We start from the raw sequence: 12,215 nt of genomic DNA, 5'->3' as shown, positions 1-12,215 counted from the left end.
GCAAGTGCATAAATGACATACACACATACTTGATGCCATCCCTGCATACGTTGTTGCACCAATTGGGCCAACCCAGTCACAAAAAGTCTGAACACACCCCTGCTTACAAAAAACATCAACGTAAAAAAAAAATAAAGGGTCACACATTTTTACATTATTGATCAGTTAAAAGGTCAAATGTAAATTCAGTTGGACATTAAAATACTCTTAAAATGTGACATTTGACTCTGCATTTAAAGAATTATTGGTACAGTCAATATGAAGTGCCTTGTTGTGTTTGATACTTGAAATACCTCCTGAACCATCTGCCTCACTCTACCTCCATATCCCCAAGATGTTATCCTTTAAGAATTATCTGAGCCCAGTTGTTTCAAATGAATCCAGATAAGAATGATCTGGATTAGGTAGTCCAATTGTTTTTCATATCCAGGAGTCCAGTTCACTCTTTTTCACTTTTACCTACCCAGGATCACTAGTCCAACTCACTTTCATCTTTGTTTAAAAATTAAAATTAAAAAACATAATTAGCTCAATCTGATTTTAGCAGTGACTTTTATAGCCCAAGTATTCTATTGTTTGGCCTAAAAGGTTCAGCAGTGCTCTAAAGAGGACCTTACACTGCATACTTTGTCCACAGGGGGGCGCCACAATCCACACAAGTTGAGAGAACCTCTCAGCTGCAACACATTTGATATGTAATGTCATAGTTGACATTTTCTTGTAATCCAGCCTGAATCCAGCATTCAGCTGGTATCACCATAATCCTGAGTTTTTGTATTAAAGAAATCATATAGTCAGAAGTTTAGACAACAAAAACTGAAGGTTTTACCAGTGAACAAAACAGGATTGGATTGGTTTTATCTGATTATGTTTTCCTTTTCTTTTTTAAACAACCTGATTTCAAGATTTGATCCTATCCATAGCTTTAATCCTGTTGGATTACTTTACTACCGGGACTTGATGATATCAGGGAAGTATGATGACTTTTTTCAACGTTCGTCTGATCTTCAGAAAATACTTTCTGGGTGCATAGTGCCTCATAATGGTTCATAACGCAGAACAAATGGCATTGCAAGGTTGTGAATAATGCAGATAATCTTTCAAGTCGATTATTCATGCTGTTAATTATTACAACCCTGATTCCTAAAAGTTTGGATGCTGTGTAAAATTAAAATTAAAATAGAAGGTGATGATTATTTTTTTAAAAGGTTGAAACACCATATCTGATTAAAAAATTACACAAAGACAACATATCAAATGTTGAATCTGAGAAATTCTATCAATGTTTGAAAAATGGACTCCTATTTTAAATTTGAGGCTGAAAGCATGTTTAAAAAAAGTTTTGAAAGTTGCAACAAGGGGACAAAGAGTTGAGAAAGTCTTTCAGTAACAGCTATTGATAGAATACATCTCGTGGATGCTCCTGAACACATCATCAGTGATGTAACCTGGGGTCATCGGGTGTTTCGGGTCTTTCAATCATCATACACCCTCGCCCAGGCGAGATGGAACATCTCACAGTTAATAAGGTTAACAGGAAAAAGGTGAGTATCATGATTGGGTATAAAAAAGAGAAGCAGCAGAGTGGCTGAGTCTTTGTGCAGTCCAGATAGGGATGTGTTCAATGTGTTTAAATTGATGAGGTTTAATTACAGTTGTTTCAAATGACTGTGGTACAGTCATCTCCCCAGTATAACTTTAACCCCTCATACAAGAACACGTATACCTTCACCTGAACAATGAACGAGCACCGCTCTAAACAGTCTCACCTTTCAATACAGTCAAACGAACCATGTGGAGAGACCACATTCCTGTGGTTCAGGATGTTCTTAACATGTCATTCTCAACCTTTCACCATCTGCTCTCATCATGTTGTGTAAGGAGGTGTCTGTTTATAGCTGAGGGATTATAGAGCATCATGTATGTAGTAAGTAGTAATGATCAGTCTTAAATAAAGGCTACTGTTTGTTGTGTGCTGATGTGATTAATATATTGTAACTAAAATTCAACAATGACATATGATCTGATTTAATAGTGCTCTGGCCAGAGTTTTCAGATTGTGAAATATAAAGCACATGTGGTAGGTATGCAAGTTACGAAACAAGATCATTTTCTGATGTTGATGATCACAGAAGGATTCAAAAAGGTTTTTTAAAGAGTTATATACATTTCATATTAAAAAAAACTGGATTCTGGATCTTTTACGTGGTTTGACTGTCATGCACAGGGGAGGGCAACTGGTGGCCCCCATCAACCCTCAATGAGGCCCTCAGGTCAATTTTTACATATCAGTTAATTGGAACCATGAAGAAAAGATGACAAAATCTGCCATGAAATCATGAAAACCAGAAATATTGCCCATCGCTGTCATGCGTGTATTAAGTTTCAGATTAAAGATATAAACATTTAGTAAAACATTTTTATTTCTTTTCCATATGGGTGTCTCCGCCACCTTGACATATTTCAGCACTCAATGGAGATGCGTTGTTTTTGCAGAGTTTATGCTTCAGGCCCGTACTTCAGTTACTGTCAAACTGGTTTCTTATCTGTTCAGTTGTTGTTCAGCTGGCGTTTATATTATTGCAACCAACTGTTAAATGTAGGGAGGCAACATTCTTATGAAGGGCATCATTCGTCTTGATAACAGAACTTCTAACCTTGATGACTTTATGAAGCTTCTTTATCACTTTTTTGACGCTTCTTGTTATGACAGGTTGTCTTGTTTTCTGAGTAAAAGGTTTACTTTTTTTAATTTGGATTTCCGTCACATCACAGAGATTTCACCACTGTGTTCACTCCAAATTAATCTCTTCTGAGGTAAGCTGTAATATTCTTTATTTTGTTTGGGTGAAACTTATGTTTAATTTTATAGACGCTGAGAAAACAACATGTTTCCATTAGTGTCCACTTTGAAGGTATTTTTTTTAACGTTTTCTGTACCTCTTTTATGCTGCATGCTTTAAGCTTCTTCACATTTACTTGTTTTGTTACTGGATACTTTAGGGATAGGAAATACTCTTCACTGTTTGAGTTCAAACTCTGATATAAAACCCCATGTCATATATCATACTTTATCAATCTATGATCCCATCAGTTAAAAAGCACATGTTCAGTTTGATAAATCTAGTTAAAAATAGTCCTCCATTTAGAGGTAGTACAGTGCCATCAAAATATATTTAAATGCTCAAAAATAAGTGTCGTCATTCGGTAAGCATGAGCTATTTGAACAGTTTCATTAATGAACAGCTTAATTTAATGTTGTCTAAAATTATACATCATGATTATTAGAATCATTGATTTTTTAATCTACAAAGTAACAAGTGAAACTGAAGAGAAAACATTGAGGAATAAATGGAATAGAATTAGAATCTGAAATGTAAATGTGTTAAAGTATAAAGTAACAAAATAGTACCAGTTAAAATGTCTACTTCAAAACAATCTTTAGTTAGGTATTAAGCTCTTTTACCTGCTTTTTGTAAAGTGTGTCGAGATAACACTTGTTATGAGTTGAGGTTATACAAATAAAAATTGATTGATTGACTGATTAGACTAAATGTACATGTTTCCTTCGTGCCTCCATTACTGCGTGCCTGCAGGTAAACTAACCCTACCTTAAGTCAACCTTTTGTCCTCAAGTGACTTCAGTACATTTCATAAGACCATGTAACCTTGGCACACCTGATTGTGAGAATTTGACCATCAGTATGAACATTGTAATTATGTTCCTGTCAAACCTCTGGCACCAAAAAGTTGTTTTGTTGTACACTACCTGTTTGGTAACATATAATTATCACATTCTTGAGTGACTAGATTAGTTTGATGTTGGTAGTGAGACATGATGACACTATAAATATTCAGAGGTTTTTATGACTGAGTTAAGTGACTTCCAGAAGAATTCATATGATAAACTTAACACAGAGTCTGTTTCCCCTTTTTGTTGTTTTAATCCAGTACCAGAGGACTCACCATGTGGCTAAAAGGTTTTATAAGTAACCATGTCAACATGAAACTTGTGAAGACCTGTGTCATCCTCCTCCTTATGTACGTGTTGTTCTTTACACTAAGAAACATGGACCTGCTGCAGGTGAGAACTGGGATTATTGGTAACACTTTAAAGGTGGTCATTGAGTGTCTTTCAATGTACTAAAGTGGGGATTGGGCCCCCCTGGGGGCTCCTGAGACACTGAAAGGGGGGTCGCGAGATGCTTTCCATAAACAAATAAAAGTTTTAGGATTTGAAAAATGCATATTTTACCCATTATCGTGAAAATACCAAGGGGCAACCTCCGGTCTCGAAAAAAGAAACCTATGCGGAAGTACAAAAAACTGCAGTTCCTCGAGGTTCCGCTTGAGGCTGGCTGCAGAAGCGCCGGAAGTGCCATAAGCCCACAGCCAAAAAAGCCCGTTTTTACCACAGGAATCAACATGTTTACAGCCTGGTTCAAAAAACGAGATATATCTGAGAAGTTGACGGCCCCTTCTCCTCACACTGTGGGGGGGGTGAATTTTTTTTATAACTCATCGGATTTTATTCTATTAAGGAAAACGACTATGCCCATATTTGGTTGTGTCAGATTTGATTGACAGCTCTGCACGGTCAGCAGGTCAGGAGGCTAACAGCTTGATCCGTCTGAGTTCTCCTCTTTCTTACTTCGTTTGGAGAGTTTGTTTAACACATATCTGACAACATACATGGCTTGCTGTGCGGTTAACAGACCATCCAACAAGTTGATGCTTCAGTTTTTTTCGGTAAGTGATATAGTAGTGTTATATTTACTGCTTACTCATGTGTTTATATTTACGGACCTAGCTTGTTTAGCATTAGCTTGTAAACCAGTCGACTAACTGTGTAGCTCATTATTTACAATGGTTTAGAAATGTTTGTTATTAAGATGTTGAAAATAATGAGTTTGTGTGATGTTAGAAGCTAACGGTTCAGCTCGGTGGTTAACCACAGACTGTAAATATGGTTATCTGACGTTATGATGAATGTTATACTCCACGTAAATGTGGACATTAAAAAACAAACTTTGTGTAGTAATTATCCGTCAGTAACATAAACTGAACTGAACCTAATATGCTGTGTAGGTTATAGAGGATGACATTAAAGTTACATGGTTGATGTAGTGTCTTAAGATTTGAGCAAACTGTTAACAAATTTAAAAAAATTCACTTTGTAAGAGCATCTGTAACCATTAAGAACTATATTAATAACCAGATTAATTTTCACTGAACTCATACACAGAATATAGCTGTAGAAATATAAAATATAAATAACATATGGAATGAAAATAATATATAAAGCACATAGATATAAAGTATAAGAAATAGTTTGAAGAATACAGCCATGTACTGAGCTCATGTTAATAATAAATGAGTTACTGTATGTTCTGTACTAAAGCACAGAGAGTTGGGACCTGTTAATGATTTAAATAATTCAGGTTATATTTGTTTCATGTTAAGATGAAGTACTATCCACAATAAACTGCTTAATTTTTCCTCACAAAATCTGAGATAATTTGATGTGGAATATCATTGTGTGAGTGAGAGAGCTGAAAACAGCATGATTACAATAATGTTTATCTTCTTAACTTTGAATAGATGTTGATTACCTGAATACTGTACCTTTGTTGTCTGGGTAGTACACTGTTGAATTTATAAATGTACTCTTACACACAGATGAATACAGAAGAATAGATGAGAACAAAAAAAATGATTTAATGAATAACTGATATTTTCTCTTTCTTTGCCATCCTGAAGACCTCTCACTAAAAGTCCATGTTCTCCTGGATCCATGTCACATGCTCAAGCTTCTTCTGAATGACTTTTCAACAGTCAAAGTTCTGGTGAGAGAAGATGGCCAGCAGATAAGACAGCAGTACATGAAGGAGCTCCACAGGCTTCAGGAGGAGGAGGAGGGTTTGCACTTTGGAAGACTGTATTCATGCTGTTCAAATAAAACTAGATCTCCTCCAAACAACTCGCAATCAAACTATTTTCTTCCCATTTTAAAACCCTTTGTCCAGTTTAGATGGGAGAAGTTGATATTATGTGATATTGATCAGGGAAGACTACATTTCTAAATCATTTTTAACTGTGTTTTTATTCACAAGTTATTGATCTTATTTACTCTCCATGTATCTTGATTTAAGAATGGGGCTGTGTTTAAGGGCATATTTTTGCAATGACTCTGTTCCATCCCACTTTCAGAAATTAATTACATTAGTATTTATCAAAAGAATAAGAAGTTGTGTAAAAGTAGACTTCCTTCCCTTAGCTATTGAGTTGAGCATTAATGCACATTTTAGTCTTGTCATTTCAAATCTGAAATGTATACACATAAGTAGACATAAAGGAGTGCATTTATATAGAAATATTTATTTAATCTGAAAAACAACATTAAAAAAAATCTGTTTTTATAGCAGAGATGAACATGTTTACAGCTTGGTACAAAACAAACAAATAGGTGTGATTAGCTCATGTCTCGATGGACACACACTGTACGGGGGGTGAATGTTTTGATGACTCATCAGTTTTGATTTGATGAAGGATAAGAGTTATTCACAATAAGGCTTGTAGCTGACCAGCTTGACAGGCGGGCGCAGTGTAACGGTTTGTCAAGAGGTTTAAAACCCGTCTCAGCTCCAGCTCTCAGCCTGTGGGTGACATCACTCAGGCCATCCGGGGGAGACCTCCCTCACAGCGAGCTGTTGAAGAGAAGCAACTGAAGTCCACCTCAGAAGAACCAACAAATGCAGATGTTGTTGAGGCTCAGGTTTCTTCCTCTGTCTCTGCAGCTCTCTGGGAACCTCGATGGACCAGTCACCAATAATCCACACTGTGTCTATAGGAGAAATACAAAGGTGTTCAATTAATGCCTCAGACAAAATGTACAGTTAACTACATGTGACAGCTCAGGCTGTTTTTTTGTTATGAGCCACATCTGCAGGAATAATATTGAACAAGGTAGCTGCAACTCATCATAATAGATACCTGTCTTAAACACTATTTTTTTTTTTTGGTGTGAAGCTGACACTGTCCACAGACTCCATGACTTCACGGAGTTCAATAGAACACAAATGTTTTGTTATAAATACTAAATAATTATTTTTCAATTGTCATGTTCACCTCATCGCTGTTGACATCAGTAAATATAAGACACAGACATTCCTCTTTTTGTCAGAACAGTAACATGAACTGTATGCTTTGTAATATTGATTTCTTCTGGATGTCTCATATTTATTTACAGTTTATGGATAAAACTTTGTTAATGTATTTCTCTGTTAACAACGACAGTCTAACTGCTCTGACAAATAACTAATAACCATGATTGTATATTTAAAGACTAGAGTAGTTTTAAGACTTTAATTAAATATTTGTGTTGAATATAATTAGTTTTAACTGTGTTGTATAAAAGTTAAATGTTAACTTACTGTTTGTAGAGTTTTCTCAGGACGAGCAGGAATAGTTGATGATAGCAGCCTAGCTGTTAGCGATGCTGTCAAGTGGACTGCTAACGTCGAGCTGAATGGGCGGAGTTAAGTCCCGCTGGTCCCGCCTTACTGCTGTCGTTAGGTTGATCCGAAGTTAGGTTGAGACTGCAAATCCAATATGGATGCGGCCGTCGATTGGACTCATTTTCATGACTCATGTCACAGACGGGTCAGGGTTCGTCCAGTAATATTTACAGTCTATGGAAAATACATACAAAAAGTAGTTGAATTTAAAATACAGCCATAGTTGTTAAGTAAGATTTATGTTGAAATGAAAGTGATATGTAAAAAAATCCATTAAATGTAAGTTTGTTCAGAAGTGCAACAATGAAGGTGTTCATCTACTCCCTACAAATAAAAACACACAGATATCAGCTGTCTACTTCATTATTACATTTTGTATGTCCACTCAAGTCCTTAAGTTTATACATGGAGATTACTTGGGTTCTGCTTCTAGCCTTTCTTACAATGAATTACTAAAATATGGACAGTGGGGCGCCCCAGTCTCCAGCACAGTTATTTCATATATGCCGATTGAAAGAGTTTGTATTGAGGAGACAGGCTGGCTATTCATCAACAAGTGACATCAGGAGGGTAATAATGTCATAACTGTGAGGACCAGAGGGGTATTCCATGAAGCAGGATAAATTCAATTCTATTGATTTCAAGAAACTTTATTTTTCCCCTGGGGGCAATTCAAAGGCACCCAGAGCAGGAGCATAACAAAGAAGGCTAAAAACTTTGAACTAAAAATATAAAATACCAAATTAAACACTAAAGTTAAAATACAAAATAGATACAGTAGACTAGAGATATAAGTGGACAGTGATCGGACTAAGTAAACTGAATTATTGACAAATGTAAACAGAGCTATATGCAGTAGATTTATACTGAGTGAGGGGAGCAGCCGGCCAGCCGTCCCGTCCATGTAAACACACTGTAGATACGGCTCTGAAAACATTCCTGCATTGGTTCATTTATATTTTATGGTAGGCCTACGCCTTTAATTTGTCATTTCTGTGGGTTTTTAAAAAATATTTGAATGGGGGGGGGCAGTGGGTGTTGTTAGATTGTAGATTGTTAGATTGTTGTTAGATGTCACAAATATATAACATATAGGCTTAGGCCATAACTATAGAAATAAAGTTATTACCTGTATCGGCCTGGTCTTATAAAATGTCTATAATCCACCATTAAATTAATAATGTGCCAGATACAGAAACATCTAACTTTGAGAGGGAAAAGTAGACAATATATAATTCGATAAAATTAAAACACAACTTTGATCATTAAAAAGAGTAAATAAGAGTACATTTGTAAATGAAATGTTCATAAGGGGAGAGCATGCTGTAAGATCAAGAAATGTAAACGACTATTGTCCTTAGGTCAAGTTAAGAATAATTAAGTGACTTCCGGCAGATTAAAGTTTTAAAAATAAACAGTTATTAATAATACAAATTTATTTGGATAAATATTCCATCTTTTTTTTTGTTTATTTTATTTTAGTAAATTTGTTTGATGCATCTTTGTCACCATCCTTCTTTTTCAACTCCTTTCCAGCTAAATTATAAAGAAAACTCTGCCATCATCAACAAGAAAGTGACCTCTACTCCCCCCACTGCTCCTCCCACTGCTCCTCCCACTGCTCCCCACACTGCTCCTCCCACTGCTCCTCCCACTGCTCCTCCCACTGCTCCTCCCACTGCTCCCCACACTGCTCCCCACACTGCTTCTCCAGTGCCTGACAACTTCTGCACCTTCAAGCCACCGTCTTCTGCAGAAGCTGAGGAGGAACGTCTCATATTGGAGTCCATTGCTTGGCCTGAAACTCCTCCTCTGCCAGTTCCTTTTTCATTGAATCAGACAAGTAATGCCGCCCACAGCACCTTCACCATTCTCCCAGGGGGGGTTGGAGACGAGCGGCATGTAGGAGACCAGCTGGAAGTTCTGATAAAAATGTATGACTTCCAAGGTAACCCCAAGAAGTCTGGAGGAGATGCAATTGTAACCCGATTGCACAACACGGCACTTGAAGCAGGTGTGGCTGGACGAGTGGTGGATCACCTTAATGGCTCCTACTCTGCTGTATTCCCTTTACTCTGGGAAGGAAGTGCACAGGTTGAGGTAAAGTTCAAGGCTATATCCTTAAATGTTAATGTACAATAAGTGATGACTAAATAATTACCTAATGCAATGTCCTGTAGGTCATTTAATTCATGAAATATAAACCATTCCCCCTGACTTACTTTTGCCAACAAACAACAACATAAAAAGTAAGCAAAAAGAAAAGACATTGTTGAAGTTTTAAAAACTGCTGTTCCTCCAATTGCCTCTTCTGACGGTCTCTAATGAGTCATTCACCTTTGATCCCGTTGTTAAAATGCCCAACTTTACAACACAAAGAAACATGCTTTTTTTATTTTTATTGAACCTTTATTTAACCAGATAAATAATCCATTGAGATCAGGATCTCTTTCACAAGGGTGACCTGGCCAAGAGGGCAGCAGCACACGTCATAAAAAGCATTACATGATAAAGAGACAGTTTACAAACAATAAGTTAAGAGAGAACAACAATTCGTTTTTTCCAATTGCTGAAACACTATTTTGCAAACTAGGCTGGTTTAATCAAAATACTTAACACGGTTCACAAAACCACACACCCAAACTGCAAAATACCTCATATATCCTGCAAAATGAAGCACTGCAACCAGAACTACATATAGCATTATCAAAATCAAACTTTTGCACCAAATGGCACACACTTCATTCATATTACCAGATTTGTGTCTAACCAACTACACACTGTTGGGCATAATGAAAAGCACTCTCATCTTTAGTATGCTTTGCCATAATACTAAAATAGTTCAAATTGTAGAAAATTCTTCAGATTGTTCACATGCACAGAAATATTTGCAGATACACACACATGCTGTTGAAACATTTATTTTTTTATTTTTCACAAAACAAGTCAGTGCTACATATACCAGTACAGTAAAACGGCTCAAGTTGGGCTGCACTCTCTGTCATTGGCATTGTCAGCCCATGGTTGATGACACGATCAACTAAGGTTGCTCTGATTTCATTTGAAAGTTGTTTTCTTCTTTGGCCATGAACTCCTCTACCAGCTCTACCCCTACCTCACACTCTTCCTCCCCCTCTCATTCTCACCCTCCCTCTTCCTCTTCCTCTCTCTTCAACGTCTTCCACTGTTGTAAAAAAAAAGGTGCTCACCTGTGGTCTTTTCATAGTTCTTACTTCCTGATTGAAGTGATAACAGTTAACCACTGAGGTGTTTGGCCAGGTGGCACATATATTGGCCAATTAGCTCATGTAGTGTCATTTTGAATGGCAGTGTTTTGAAATGGCAAACTTGTGACTTTATGTCAGATTGTTGTGTCTTATGCAGAGAAACGTGGTCAGTGCATTTAAAAAGTGCCATTTTGAATTTCAAAATGTGTGTAAAGCAGAAAATGTGTTTAGACTTTTGGAGACTTGAGAAGAGGTTTTGCTCTCTGTGTGTCAGTTTAAACAATTGTGCTATGCATATCATTTTAATGTGTTAGCAATTGGAAAAAACTGTAACAATGTGCAAATTGATTTACAGATAAAGTGCAGAATCTTGTCAGGGAACAATTCAGAAACACAGGCACCGTCCAATTGTCTCGCATTTTTTATCTTTTAAGATCGAGCCAAAGGCTTCAAGAGCTCTGCCATTTTCAAGTCATTTTGGAGAAAGTTCCATGCAGTGGGAGCAGCAAAACTAAACGGTCTTCTCCCGAGCTCAGTGTGGCACATTCTACAAACTCTCACATCACATTCTACAAACTCTCACATCACATTCTACAAACTCTCCTATTTTGCAACATATCTACCTTCATAGAAGAGCTTTATAAATAAGCTTCAGCTAGTGTATATGCCTGCGCACCTTCAAAGATGGCCAATCTGAGTTAGTGTACAAGTCACAGTGATGAGTGAAGCGTCTACAACCAGTCTTACAAAACGGTTAAACGTTATTAAGACAGTAGCTTTTACCTGAAAAATAAAATATAGACTTTAGACAAAAGTAATGCTACTCAATCATCACTTGAGTGGGCCTCCATACATCTGTAGTGGTGACTGTGTCTCCAGACGCCCTGTCCTTTGCCTGCATTTTAATGTTTTAGTTTTCTGAGTGTGGAGTGGATGTGCTTCCCCCTGCCAATGTCAGTGTGCAGGTGTGTTTAGGAGTGGAAACAATTCAGTTGTTGTTTGTGATTCAACCCCCAGCTAATATGATTGATGTGGAAGTAGCGGCTATAACGTAAATATAATCATAGTGAGGTGAGACGAAACGCTACACGGATAAACCTTGTTCAAAAACGAGGGTTGGCTCTCACTCATGGTTGCAGAATTGGCCTGCATTCTGTTGGACATGCAGATGTCATACATCGGTGGTTAGCTTGTGCTAGCATGCGGTATTGCAGTTTATGTACAAGCAGGAAACTTACACACTACTCACCTGCAGTGAGTGTGTGCTTCCGGGGACAGTGAGCCCAGGAGGAGGGGCCCAATTTGGATGTTGTGTTCACAAGCTGCAACAAACAATGCCACTGACTCTACCTTTGCATAAGACATCAGTAGAACACTTTAATTAATCTTTTTGTTGAGTTGAATTACTGAACTGAAGAGGTTGGTGTTGTTGGATCCTTTTGGAGATATTTTCATGCAAATGTTAGTCATT

The 12,215-nt window shown here is 37.2% G+C and overlaps 1 long non-coding RNA gene across 1 annotated transcript; it reads right to left on the bottom strand.

Annotated features, from left to right (window-relative positions):
- Positions 1–5,759: 5,759 nt before the first annotated feature.
- LOC136177631 (uncharacterized) lies at positions 5,760–7,861 on the bottom strand. Its single transcript, XR_010665124.1, has 2 exons — positions 7,434–7,861; positions 5,760–6,844 (listed from the first exon to the last, which is right to left on the bottom strand). It is a non-coding gene; the product is annotated as an uncharacterized lncRNA (long non-coding RNA).
- Between the last annotated feature and the right edge of the window lie 4,354 nt (positions 7,862–12,215).

This window comes from Labrus bergylta, chromosome 23 (assembly GCF_963930695.1).
Source record: "Labrus bergylta chromosome 23, fLabBer1.1, whole genome shotgun sequence".
Lineage (NCBI taxonomy): Eukaryota > Metazoa > Chordata > Actinopteri > Labriformes > Labridae > Labrus > Labrus bergylta.
This window is presented reverse-complemented; position numbering and strand designations above follow the sequence as displayed.